We start from the raw sequence: 12,017 nt of genomic DNA, 5'->3' as shown, positions 1-12,017 counted from the left end.
TTCTATTATTTTATCAGCAAAGCAGCAAAGTATATGCAGCAACAATTTTCTACTGTTTTATCATTGGTTATCGTGCGTGCAATTTTACTAGTTTCCTTGGTCTGAAAGCCTTACCATCATTTTCTTCTTGCAGGAGGCAATGGCAAGAGCATATTGTGCAGAGGAAGATGATGAACCTTAATGCGTTGAACCTTGTATACTAGAACCTTGCAGGTGTTTTTGCAGAAGTATTTTATTGTGCACATGTAAAATTATTTTGATGTGCCCTTGTTAGGCATTGAACCTTAATGTGTGGAGTCGGTGGATGATATATTGTATTTGATGTGATATGCTACTGAAATGAAATATACATTTTATTTACAATCTTTTATTCTGTTGTACTTATTTTTAATGGGCCTATCCTGAGATATGTGTGCTTCTAGCAAAAAAAAATGCTTCAATCCAAATAAATCAGACATTTTCAATAGTAAAATAGGCATTGGGCCAGGCCCATGTAGCTGCATTGGTGGACAGAGATCTGAAATTTATGATGATTCCATTTGGTCACTAGCAATGCCACGTCAGCTTGGCCACGTCAGATCCTACGTGGCTCACACAAATGGGTAATGACCAAACCAAAATTTTGGTCGATAGAGACATGTGACCAAAATTTTAGAAAGGTCATGTTTGTTCATTCTTGACGGCCAACTGTTGACGTTGTAAATTTGGTCCAAAAAAAGTCAATAAACAACAACAATGACGAATCAGTGACCAATATAGGGAGTCATAATTGACCTTATTTCTTGTACTCGATGCATGATGCGAGCATGAAGAGTTATTATATATAGATGTTCAATTCTTTCGATATATATAGTGTGTCACGATTTTATTGTTGTTTACACACATTTACCACATTAAAACAGGAAATGTCTCATATTGGGAGTGTGAATATTGCGGCGACTTTCGGGGTATGTGCGACATGTCTCACCTGCGAGACGATAGGTTCTTCAGCATGAAGCTTGACGAGAACAGCGATATGTACCTCCCTTGCCATGCAAGAAGATATGTGTTGGAGAGGCTTGGTTTCGAAGATCACGAGAGAATTGAGACGAGAAGCGCTAACCTGAGGACTATACATGGTCACACATTTATTATCCAAGTATTTAATTCAGTTTTTCAAACAGAATTTGGGTGTCCAAAGTGGGAAGATCTTTGCAAGGCATATGGATTTCAGAAGGGAATGGAAATCACCTTCGATCTTCGTCCTGAAGATAATATGCCAGATAACATCGACATTTGGGTGGTTGTCGATGATATGCTTCCTGTTTTACCTCCATGTGAGTTTCTCAACCATATTTGTCAAGTAATTTGCATTTATATTTATAAATAGTTGGTGTAGTCAACCTGTTTTCCTCTCGCAATTTACATGTCATGTGGTGTTCATCGTCTATTAAAACTTTGGCCACACGTTGCAGGTTCCTAGATATTGGGCCATAGTTATAATTATATCATGTTACATGTTGTACAAACAACAACAACAACCCAAATTGTCCTTTGAATGATCGTAGCACATGTGGTCGTTTTGAATGGTTTATATAATGCCCATATCTTGTGGACAATTACAAAATTTCTAAGTATTTTTGAAACATTAAATTATTACAAAATTTGGGTGGTTGTCGATGATATGCTTCCCGTTTTACCTCCATGTGAAGTAATTTGAATTTATATATAGAAATAGTTGGTGTTCATCTATATACTAAATTTGTTAAATTATAATTTACAGCTTATTTCGTTGCTTCGATTGAATTACGAAAATTAATTGACACGACACACTAGACGTATGGATCACATCTAACTTGGGAGGAGAAGGACCATCTTCTCCACTTTCTTGTTGCTGGTGTTCTGGCTTCTAGGGATACCTTCCCGTATCACTTTGGAATTGGCCAAAATTATTCATTTTACATGCCACTAGTGCATAGGTTGAGTCCAGATGACATTCACCGAAATGTCTTGGTAAGAGTTTCCTAATTAAGTACGCTCCACTATTGCATAAATGATGTTGATTACATTGCTAACTAGGTTATTATTATGTTCTTCAACAGCAACTGCCACATGATGTAGTGCCTCCATTAATGGACCCAGAAGGTCAAATGAGAATTAGAAGCGCGCTGAGGGCTGAGTTCTATGCTCCATACTTTATTAACTTCAAATCAAGATAAAAAAAGACTTCAAATTGAAGCATGGAGAGAAATAAAGAAGGTTCGCAAGCCACAAGCTGGAGACCGTTGGATCTCTGTGATTCATCATGGAGCCATAGGTGTTATTCTGTTTTATGACATTATATCTAAGAGCGAGGACTAGGTCTTATGAGAGACAGGTTATTCTAGTTTATATTATTACATGACATGATCGATTAATTAGGATGCATGATGCATATGATGACTATATATATATTATGATGTTTCTCTGTTTTATTTTATGTGTATCATATGATAACTTGGTATATGATTAAGTTGATGATGAGTTGTTGGATGATCGATTAGAATACTGTTGCCATTCGACGAAAATGATATGAAATGATATAGTGTAAAAAGATGCATATATGTGCATGTAACTCGTGTCTACATTTTGTAAATATGTTCGACAAAGCACGACGGATGACCAAGCACGGAGATATATAAGAGAGGACACTTTTCTCTATTAGCTAGCTAATAACAACCTAAATTAACCCCCAAACCAGCCCCTTTAAAAAACCTCAACTCCAGCCAGGTGCTGACGCGTGGATGCCTTTTGGTCCCGGTTGGTGTCATCAACCGGGACTAAAGGCCCCCCTGCCTGGCCTGGCCGCAGCGGCCACGTGGAGGCCCACCTGTCCCGGTTCGTGTAAGAACCGGGACTAAAGGCAAAGGGCATTAGTAACGACCTTTTTGTCCCGGTTCCAAAACCGGGACAGAAGGCCCTTATGAACCGGGACAAAAGACCATTTTTCTACTAGTGATGTTCGGAGAAAGGAAAAGGGGGTTTGGATGTACTAGCACGACCCCGCAATGGCTCCTTCCTATCATCAGATGTTAGAATAATCTGAGGCTTTTCGTCGATCTTTTGAGGACCAAGCAATCATATGAGCACGGCATCAAGATTTATTAACAAGGTTCACGAATATGGCCACATCTCCAGGGCCTAACTACGGGCGCTTTTCCCCATGACACCACTACAATACCGCAACCCCTGATCACCCGGGTGCCGGCACACGCCGTCGGCTCCCCCGCACACCTGTTGTTACACACATACACACACACACACACACACACACACACACACACACAAGTGTTCGCCGTTGTGAACACTACTCGTCTGAATCAAAAAATCCCCAACCTGGTGGTGGTGGTGTTGGTGCGAGGTGACGCTCGCCATAGTTCATGATTTGAATATTGCGGTACAACTCGTATGAAACGTATGCATCTTTTGCTGCATACTCAATGTTGATACCGTCTAGTGGGGTCCTCTCCCACTTTTTTGCTGATACTTTGGGAATTTGGTCTTCATATCAGTGTACTCCTCGTCGATCAAGGCGACTGCCATATGAGCTATCGAAGTCCTCTCATATTCAAGCGTGAATTTGTCTTGGATATCAATGTGGCACTCAGCTGGTATCTCAATACGAAGTTGTACCTCATCTTGAGCTTGTCGTTCCTTATATCAACACTAGCAAAATGTATGCCTCTGCGAAGGAAGTCCACGAGTTCTGGACAATGCTTGTCACTACTGCAACAACAACAAATTAAAATGGAACAAATGTTACATACTGCTGCAACAAGGAAAATTGTTTCACTACAACTAAAGAGAAATTGATCTTTAGGATTCAAATGGAACATATTGCTACCCTATGCAATTTTCATATCTTATGAATTGATCAAGAAACCCTAAATCAACTATGACCTATATATATATATATATATATATATATATACATGTTCTCCCACGGTTTTGCCAATATGCAACAAGGAAAATTGTTTCACTACAACTTAAGAGAAATTGATCTTTAGGTTCCAAATGGAACATATTGCTATCCTATATAGTTTCTAGGGTGCATATTGTTATCCAATGGAACCTAGATCACTATATGCATTTGCTATCCAATGAAACATAGAAACTACATATTGATATCCAATGGAATCTAGCAGATCACTATATGCAATTTTCATAACCTTGGATCAAAGAAAGCCTCATAACTTACCTCGCCCATTGGAATACCATGACATTTCTCTTAAAACATAGTTGGATCACGACAACACCTTGTTGATTGATCGTGTACTCTAGATCAAGCCCCATGAAATTCTCATGCTGCCCCACCTCTTGAAGTCGTTCCTCGAAATAGGAAAGAAAACCCGGTACCATGGCACAGTCGTTTGTGTACACGACATTGAGTTTGGTCGTGCTATGTGCGAGCACCTGTCCGTAGTGAGTGGTTGGCATGGTGGAAGAAGATAAGGGAAGAAGAGAGGGGAAGAACATAGGAGACAAAACAGAGAATGGCGAAACTCTGCTTCGATTCGTGCTTTTCATTGCTCGAAACGACGCGGGAGGCGAACCGTTTGGACTTTTAGTCCCGGGTTCAGCCACCAACCGGGACTAAAAGGGGATACGAATGGTTGCCACCACCCCTTAATCCCGGGTTGAACCACCAACTATGCCTATTGGTCCCGGTTCGTGTCTGGAATCGGGACCAAAGGGATGGGACGAACCGGGACCAATGGCCCACTAGGCCCGGCCGGCTCCCTGGCCTCAAGAACCGGGATCGATGCCCCATAGGTCCCGGTTCGTGAGTGAACCGGGACTAATGGGATTTCAGGCCCTCGACCAAAGCCCTCTTTTCTACTAGTGATCTATCTAATTAATGGTAAAGAAAGGAAATAATCTTTCTCACGATTGCATGTATCTCTTTTGTAGAAAAAGGAGATAATGTCTCCACTCCTTTCTTTCAAATCAACACTTCCCAAACGTACAAAAGATCACATTTCTAACTTTTCTAATTGATCTCTCTAGTTAATGCAATGAAAAGAAAAGTATCTCTCTCACAATTGCATGTATCTCTTGTATTAGAAAAATTAGAGAATCTCTCTGTCAATTATGTGTATCTCTTCCTTTATTTTTCTAATTAATTTACATGCAACTAACCAACAAATTACCCAAGGATAAGTTTGTCCAAAATTTTCTATAATGTTGTGCCTTGATCACCATGCCAAAAATAATCTCTACTCCTAAATTCTTAGTACCTAGGTCGTCGTTCGTTTCGCTCATTACCACTCACCACCATAAGTGGCTCAATATGTGGCTCAGTCAAATTTAATTTCTAATAAATCTTTAAATACCAAATCTGGATTAATTAACCTTATCATAAGTGGCTCAATCCCATTTATTAATATTTCCATACATCACCTAATTACATTAATTTCTAATAAATCTTTAATAACCAAATCTTAATTAATTAGCCATAGCATACGTGACTCAGTCACATTTATTAATATTTCATACATCACCAAATTACATTAATTTCTAATAAATCTTTAACAAGCATATCTGAAATAATTACCCTTACCATAAGTGATTCAATCACATTTATTAATATTTTCATACATCACCAATTTACATTAATTTCTAATAAATATTTAAAGACCAGATCTGAAGGTGCAGGGAGTGCAACTGGATTGGCTATGTCGTGGTGGTCACCGACAAGCGAAAGCCCGCACTCGGGCGTCGGGACGTGGTCGTCGCATGGTACAGCACGGTCCAGGCTCTAGAGCTGCAAATATGCTTGGTGCAACACGGCTGGATCTCCATCTACACCCTTGTCAACCCGACATCCACCGAGAACGAGGACACGCCTAAGATGAGGTAATTTTGTGAATACGATGCAGGTACTGTCACGTACATGGCACACAGGGTTCAGTGTTGAGCTCACTTGCAGCTACATGCTCGTGCAACCATGGGTGACATGTGCGGGTTGATGTAATACATTGTATGCAAGGTAACAGATAACTCTCCTAGAAGATCTTTGTTTTTTTGGAAAGATCGAGCGCTTGGACCGAGGATCGAATATGCCGGGACCAAGGAAGGAATTGTGGACCTTCATATAAATATTTATTACCTTCTTGCCTTCTTCAATTTTCTACAGATTACATGGACTAGGTTTCTTCAAGTGTCTACAGACTACAGGAAGTAAGTTTCTTATATGGCATTGGAAGTGTCTTCATACTGTGTCATACTGTGTCTTACATATTGGCATTCGTGGACGATGTCATATTATATTTCTTGGCAGTCATATAGAGAGCCAGACATGCTACCTTCTCAAATCAAATGTGTTCATTCAAATGTCAAGAAATTCGTTATCAAAATGTGTCCTACAATAGTCGATCGTGGTCATCGTCGTTCTTAGCTGCCATTCATGTGAAAATATTTTAGAAATCAAGCACTATATCAATTTGAAAATCAAACATTTAATGCGATTTATTAGCTAAAAATTTAATTATATGTTCAATTAATTAGGCACTTAAATAGGAATGAGAAAGAAGAAGATGAGGCATCGATGGGGACCATCCTAATGTTGACGTGGCGTTGGTTGGCGCCAATGAAACGGGTTAACGAATAGGCTATGAGTAGAAGATGTAGGGTAGGACGAGTAAGAGAAGAACGATAATTATCCCTTCTAGCAATGAATGGTATGTGGGGTGGAGGTGAAACTTATTGATGACTATACGTTCATGTTGTCACTCACTTTCAATGTCGGTGACGATAATTATTTGTTGTTGCCAATATTATGTGTTATTTTAATCCACTCTATTATATTGTTAACAGGAAAAAAAATTAGCGTTGTTGCAATTAATGCACGGCGAAGATGAGGTGGACATCCTTTGATTTTAAAGGAAGGGCCTCCAACGAGAAATGTATCGCTACGATGAAAAACCGAGCGGGAGGGGGAGGTTCTGACCGAAAAAGGGAAGGTGCATCATCGGATGTTGGTTTTACGATGAACTTGGATGTTAGAGATAACATGCCGCATAGCTCGTAGCAACGCACGAGCGCTCTGCCAGTATCCCTAGTAGTGGACTAAATTGAACTGCTCTAGGGCTCTCTCTTTATAGTTCCTTCTGGTCTTTGCTCTTGCTCTGAAGCCAGAAATTAAGTGAGGAAAATAAATAAATTTCACTGCTAGAATCATTTCTAGGTGACATATTTTTTATTTAAAATCTAATTATTTATTTATTGCGGGGCTAGCTATAATCTATTTGTCACACGCACACAGAAAAACAAGATACATGTATATTATTTCTAATGGTGGTTCATTTTACCCATCATATATTCTTGTTGAGAAGCAACCAATGGATCTTGTTGCAGCCTCCAAGTGACACGCAACGGCTAAAGGGCCGAAACGGAAACGTCTGAGAAGATGCAAACGGATTATCCATTAATGATTTTGAAGAAATAGCAGGAGCTCCGTCTTCTCAAAACATGTACTCCGTATTATTTATGCGTCATAAATAATACAGAATGAAGGATAATACAGAATGAAGAACATGTACTCCGTATTAGCTCCGTCTTCTCAAAACATTGTCATACCAGCCAGCAGCTATGAATGGTATGTAGTGCTAGTACAGGGCATGAAGGATAATGCAGAAAACAAACTACCATACAGATAAACTTATGTCTTACGGACAGTGTCTACATAATTTAACTGAAGAAAAACAACAGTCTACTAACTGCACTGACGTTCTTGGGTCAGGACGAGCATGCTGGGATGACAATGGCAGTGTGGATATAATCAAGATTATTAGCAAGTTGCCGTTCAGCTCTTGAGAACACCTTAATCACTTTCTGCATTGTTGGACGGTGCAATGGATCAGGCTCTATGCACCGAACAGCGACGACAACCACTTGAAATATTTCACTTGCGATCTCGGCTTCAGGGAGTGGGAGACAAGTGTCCAGCAAGTTCCCAAGTAATGTACTTCTGTTGTGGTTGTCCATGGACGAAAGGAGATCCCCTGGATGATGTCCCATGAACAGCTCTAGAACGAGCACTCCAAAGCTATAAACATCACACTTTTCTGTCACCCTTGTTGTGTATGCAAGCTCTGAAGAAACATCAATGTAGAGTTAGTTTAAGACAATGCAAAATGCACCTTAACTAATTCACAGAAACTTAACTTTGGTAATTCTTAATATTCAATAGAAAATGACATACTGCCATTAACATGTCTGATTAGAGGCATGCGCTATCTAAACTTTGGAGGCAAAATGCGTAGAAATATATTTAAAATATTGTCATGTTTCAGAAGACATATCTTCCAACTATTTAAACTATGCCAATGTTTCATCGATTCCACTCTTGCAGATTTAAACATCCAGTCCACTCAGAGAACACAAAAACATTCAATATGTAAAATATCTAGCCATGATTGGTAAGCAGTGTATGCTAATGTACACTGTATGAACTAGAGGAAAATCTTATCATGGTCCTTACGAAATATGATAACATTTTGCTGTAACCAACATATAGAGATAAATTTTACCTGGGGCAAGATATCCTTTTGTGCCAGCAAGACTTATGCAGTTCGATGCATCAACATCTAGTACTTTCGCTAGACCAAAATCCGAGATGTGGGCTTTAAATTCCAGATCAAGCAAAATGTTGTTGCTTGTTATATCTCTGTGAACTATTGGCGCAAAGCAGTCATGATGCTTGTAAGACAAAGCATGAGCAACATCCCAAGCAATATTTAGCCTCCTTGTCCAATCCAATTCAACAGCAGTTTCCTTATGCTTCAAATATGCTGATAAGCTTCCTCTGTCCATGTATTCATACACAAGGAATCTTCCCTGACTTGCAGAGCAGTAACCAAATAACTTCACAATATTGCGATGTCTAATATGCATCAAAACATGTATTTCACGGTTAAATTGATCATCATCATCCACCAAATGGATCTTCTTCACTGCAAATAATTCACCTGTTGGTAACTGAGCTTTGTACACATATCCACTTCCTCCAGATCCAATGCAATGAGTGTCGCTGAAATTATTTGTAGCATCAACAATTTTCCTGTACACATCTTCCCCATCAAAGTTCCAGATGGCGAACATCTTGGGTTGTTGTACTACATTTGCAATTTCTGCCTTGGGTTTCTTTTTTCTGCATTGCCATGTTGCTAGTGCAATGAGAAACCCAATAGATACAACAACGGCGATAATAGCTAATAAAATAGCTCCAGACTTTTTTCCGCGTCTACTACTTCTAGGAAGATCACAATGGGGCAAACCTTTCACAACACCGCACAGTTCCTTATTATGCCAGAACCATCTGACTGGAGCTTCTTCAAAGAGCCTAGTATGTGGCACTGGCCCTTCTAATTTGTTGTAAGACACATCCATGGATAGGAGGCTGATCATGCCATGAAACGACGGCGGAATGTTGCCGCTGAGTGCATTGTGAGAAACATTCAAGGCTTGAAGCATACTAAGACCACCTAACACACTCGGGATAGCACCATCAATTGAATTGTCACTTAGATCCAACAGATCTTGCAGGTTTACCAAAATACCTAGCTCGAGAGGAATGGTACCATTGAGATGATTATGGCTCAGCTTTAGAAAGTGAAGCTTAAGGCAATGCCCAATTGATCTTGGTAACTGCCCAGTTAGGTTGTTTGATGATAAATCTAGATACTCCAAATTGTTCAGCGATCCAATTTCTTGTGGCACTTTCCCCTGGAGCAAGTTACCGGAAAGGCTCAAATTGAACAACGTCGTTACATTGCCAATTTCTGGTGGAATATGTCCGTCAAGCTTATTTGATGAAACATCAAGTAGCCTCAATTGAGATAATTTACCGATGCTTGATGGTATTACTCCAGTTATATTATTGTTTGATGCACGTAGCTTCGTAAGTTTGTGGGATTCACTCCAACGATGAGATAATTTACCAAATAGTCTATTTGAACTGATATCGATATAGTCAAGATTTGGATGAGCTCCCATTCTGGTGATATCTCCTTCGAGGCTATTCCGCTCAAGTCCAACTCTGACTAGGCTTCGACAACTTAGCAAGGTTGATGGCAAGGGTCCGACCAACTTGTTGTTCGTAGCGGTCAAATATTGTAGTCGACCTCCCGCACAAAGACCAGATGGCAAGGCACCAGAGAGTTTGTTAAAAGCGAGTCCCAAGAAAACAAGACTTGTTAAGTTGCCAATTTCTTGAGGAACTGAACCGGAAAGTTGGTTTTCGTGAAGTAGCAACTTTTCGAGTTTTGTCGAATTCCCTAAACTGTTTGGGATAGAACCTGAGAGTTTGTTATAACTAACACTGAGAACTTTTAAGTTCATAAGGTAACCTAACTCGCGTGGAATTTGACCAGAAAGTTGGTTTTGGTAAAGGTGCAAGTTACTGAGTTTTGTCAAATTTCCTATGTTGTTTGAGATGGAACCTGTGAATGTGTTTTTGCTAAGACTCAAGTATTCCATGTTCACAAGGTAACCTAATTCTCATGGAACTTGACCAGACAATTGATTCCTTTCAAGTTCCAACCTAGTGATTTTTGTCAAATTCCCTAAACTCTTTGGGATGGAACCTGAGAGTGTGTTATGACTAAGAAGCAATACTTCTAAATTCTTTGTGTAACCTAAGTCGTTTGGAATTTCTCCTGAAAGTTGATTTGCACTAAGAAACATAACCTGCAAGTTCACGAGGTACCCTAATTCTCGTGGAATTTGCCCAGAAAGTTGGTTCTTGCCGAGGTACAAGACAGTAAGTTTTGTCAAATTTGATAATCTATATGGGATGGAACCTACCAGCATGTTGAAGCTAAGGCGCAAGTCATTCAAGTTGACCAAATGACAAAGTTCTAGTGGAATTTGGTCAGAAAGTTGGTTCTCGAAAAGGAACAATGTAGTGAGTTTGGTCAAGTTACCTACATTGCGTGGGATTGAGCCGGAAAGATTATTACTAGACAAATCTAACGTAACCAAGTGCTTTAGGTGGCCTACTTCAGAAGGGATATGACCAACTAAGTGATTGTGTGACAGGGTGAGTGTCATGAGATTGGTCATGTTGCCTATGTGCCTTGGTATTTCACCAGAAACTTCATTCTGATCAAGCATCAAGGAACAGAGTTTTGTGAGTTTTGTCAGACCTAGTGGGATTGAGCCTCTTATCTGGTTGCCTTGCAGAAGGAGATTCTCAAGCTCCACGAGGGCCTTGATGTCAGGAGGGATGCTCCCGACGAGGTGGTTGTACGAGAGGTCGAGGCGCGTCACGGTCGTCAGTGCTGAGAAGTTGAGCGACACCAACGAACCACTCAGCCGCCTCCCCGGCAGGGAGATGCCGCTGATCACCGGCCGGCGCCGGTGCCTGTGCACAGTGCATCTGATGCCGCGCCAACTGCAGGGCGCCGAGGTGTTCTTCCAGGACCGCAGGGTGTACTGGCTTTGATTATCAAGCTTGGCCTTCCAGGTGAGGAGCGCCGTTGCCTGCTCTGCAGGCACGGCCGCCAGGTCCGGCGCAGACGTGACGGTGATGGCCATCGTCAGCAGCAGCAGGAGAAGTGTGGCGAGAGAGGCGAGCACTTTCGGTGGTTTCGTATCCATGACTATGATTTTGGCTGGATGGAAATGGCTCCGGTGGGTCTGGTGATTGTGTGGGCGTTGGTGAGAGGTGTTTGCATGTTTGGCACGGCTATTTAATACCACTACGTACGTTGAGCTTTGCTAGATCAACTCAGCGTGCATGTAAACGCTGGGAACCTCTCCCACCTCTCCTCCCCGTCTGGCGGCCGTCGGGAAAAGCCCGGTCGGCATTGGCAGCGGCGGGACCTCTCTTTTCCTCAGCTGCAGGACCTGACGTGGGCGGCCATCGATGGTGGTCGGCGGCACGGCGCGCTGGCAACGGCGCCGGCGGGAGATTCACACTAGTGGAAAACAGGCCTTTGGTCGGGACCCTTTAGTCCCGGCCTGCCTCTGGACCGGGACTAAAGGCCCGGCCACGT

The 12,017-nt window shown here is 41.3% G+C and overlaps 1 pseudogene; it reads right to left on the bottom strand.

Moving 5' to 3' along the window:
* Positions 1 to 7,605: 7,605 nt before the first annotated feature.
* Positions 7,606 to 11,681, bottom strand: LOC123411425 (annotated as a pseudogene).
* Between the last annotated feature and the right edge of the window lie 336 nt (positions 11,682 to 12,017).

This window comes from Hordeum vulgare, chromosome 7H (assembly GCF_904849725.1).
Source record: "Hordeum vulgare subsp. vulgare chromosome 7H, MorexV3_pseudomolecules_assembly, whole genome shotgun sequence".
Lineage (NCBI taxonomy): Eukaryota > Viridiplantae > Streptophyta > Magnoliopsida > Poales > Poaceae > Hordeum > Hordeum vulgare.
Note: the sequence above shows the minus strand (reverse complement) of the source record. Positions and strands in the feature narration are given on the sequence as shown.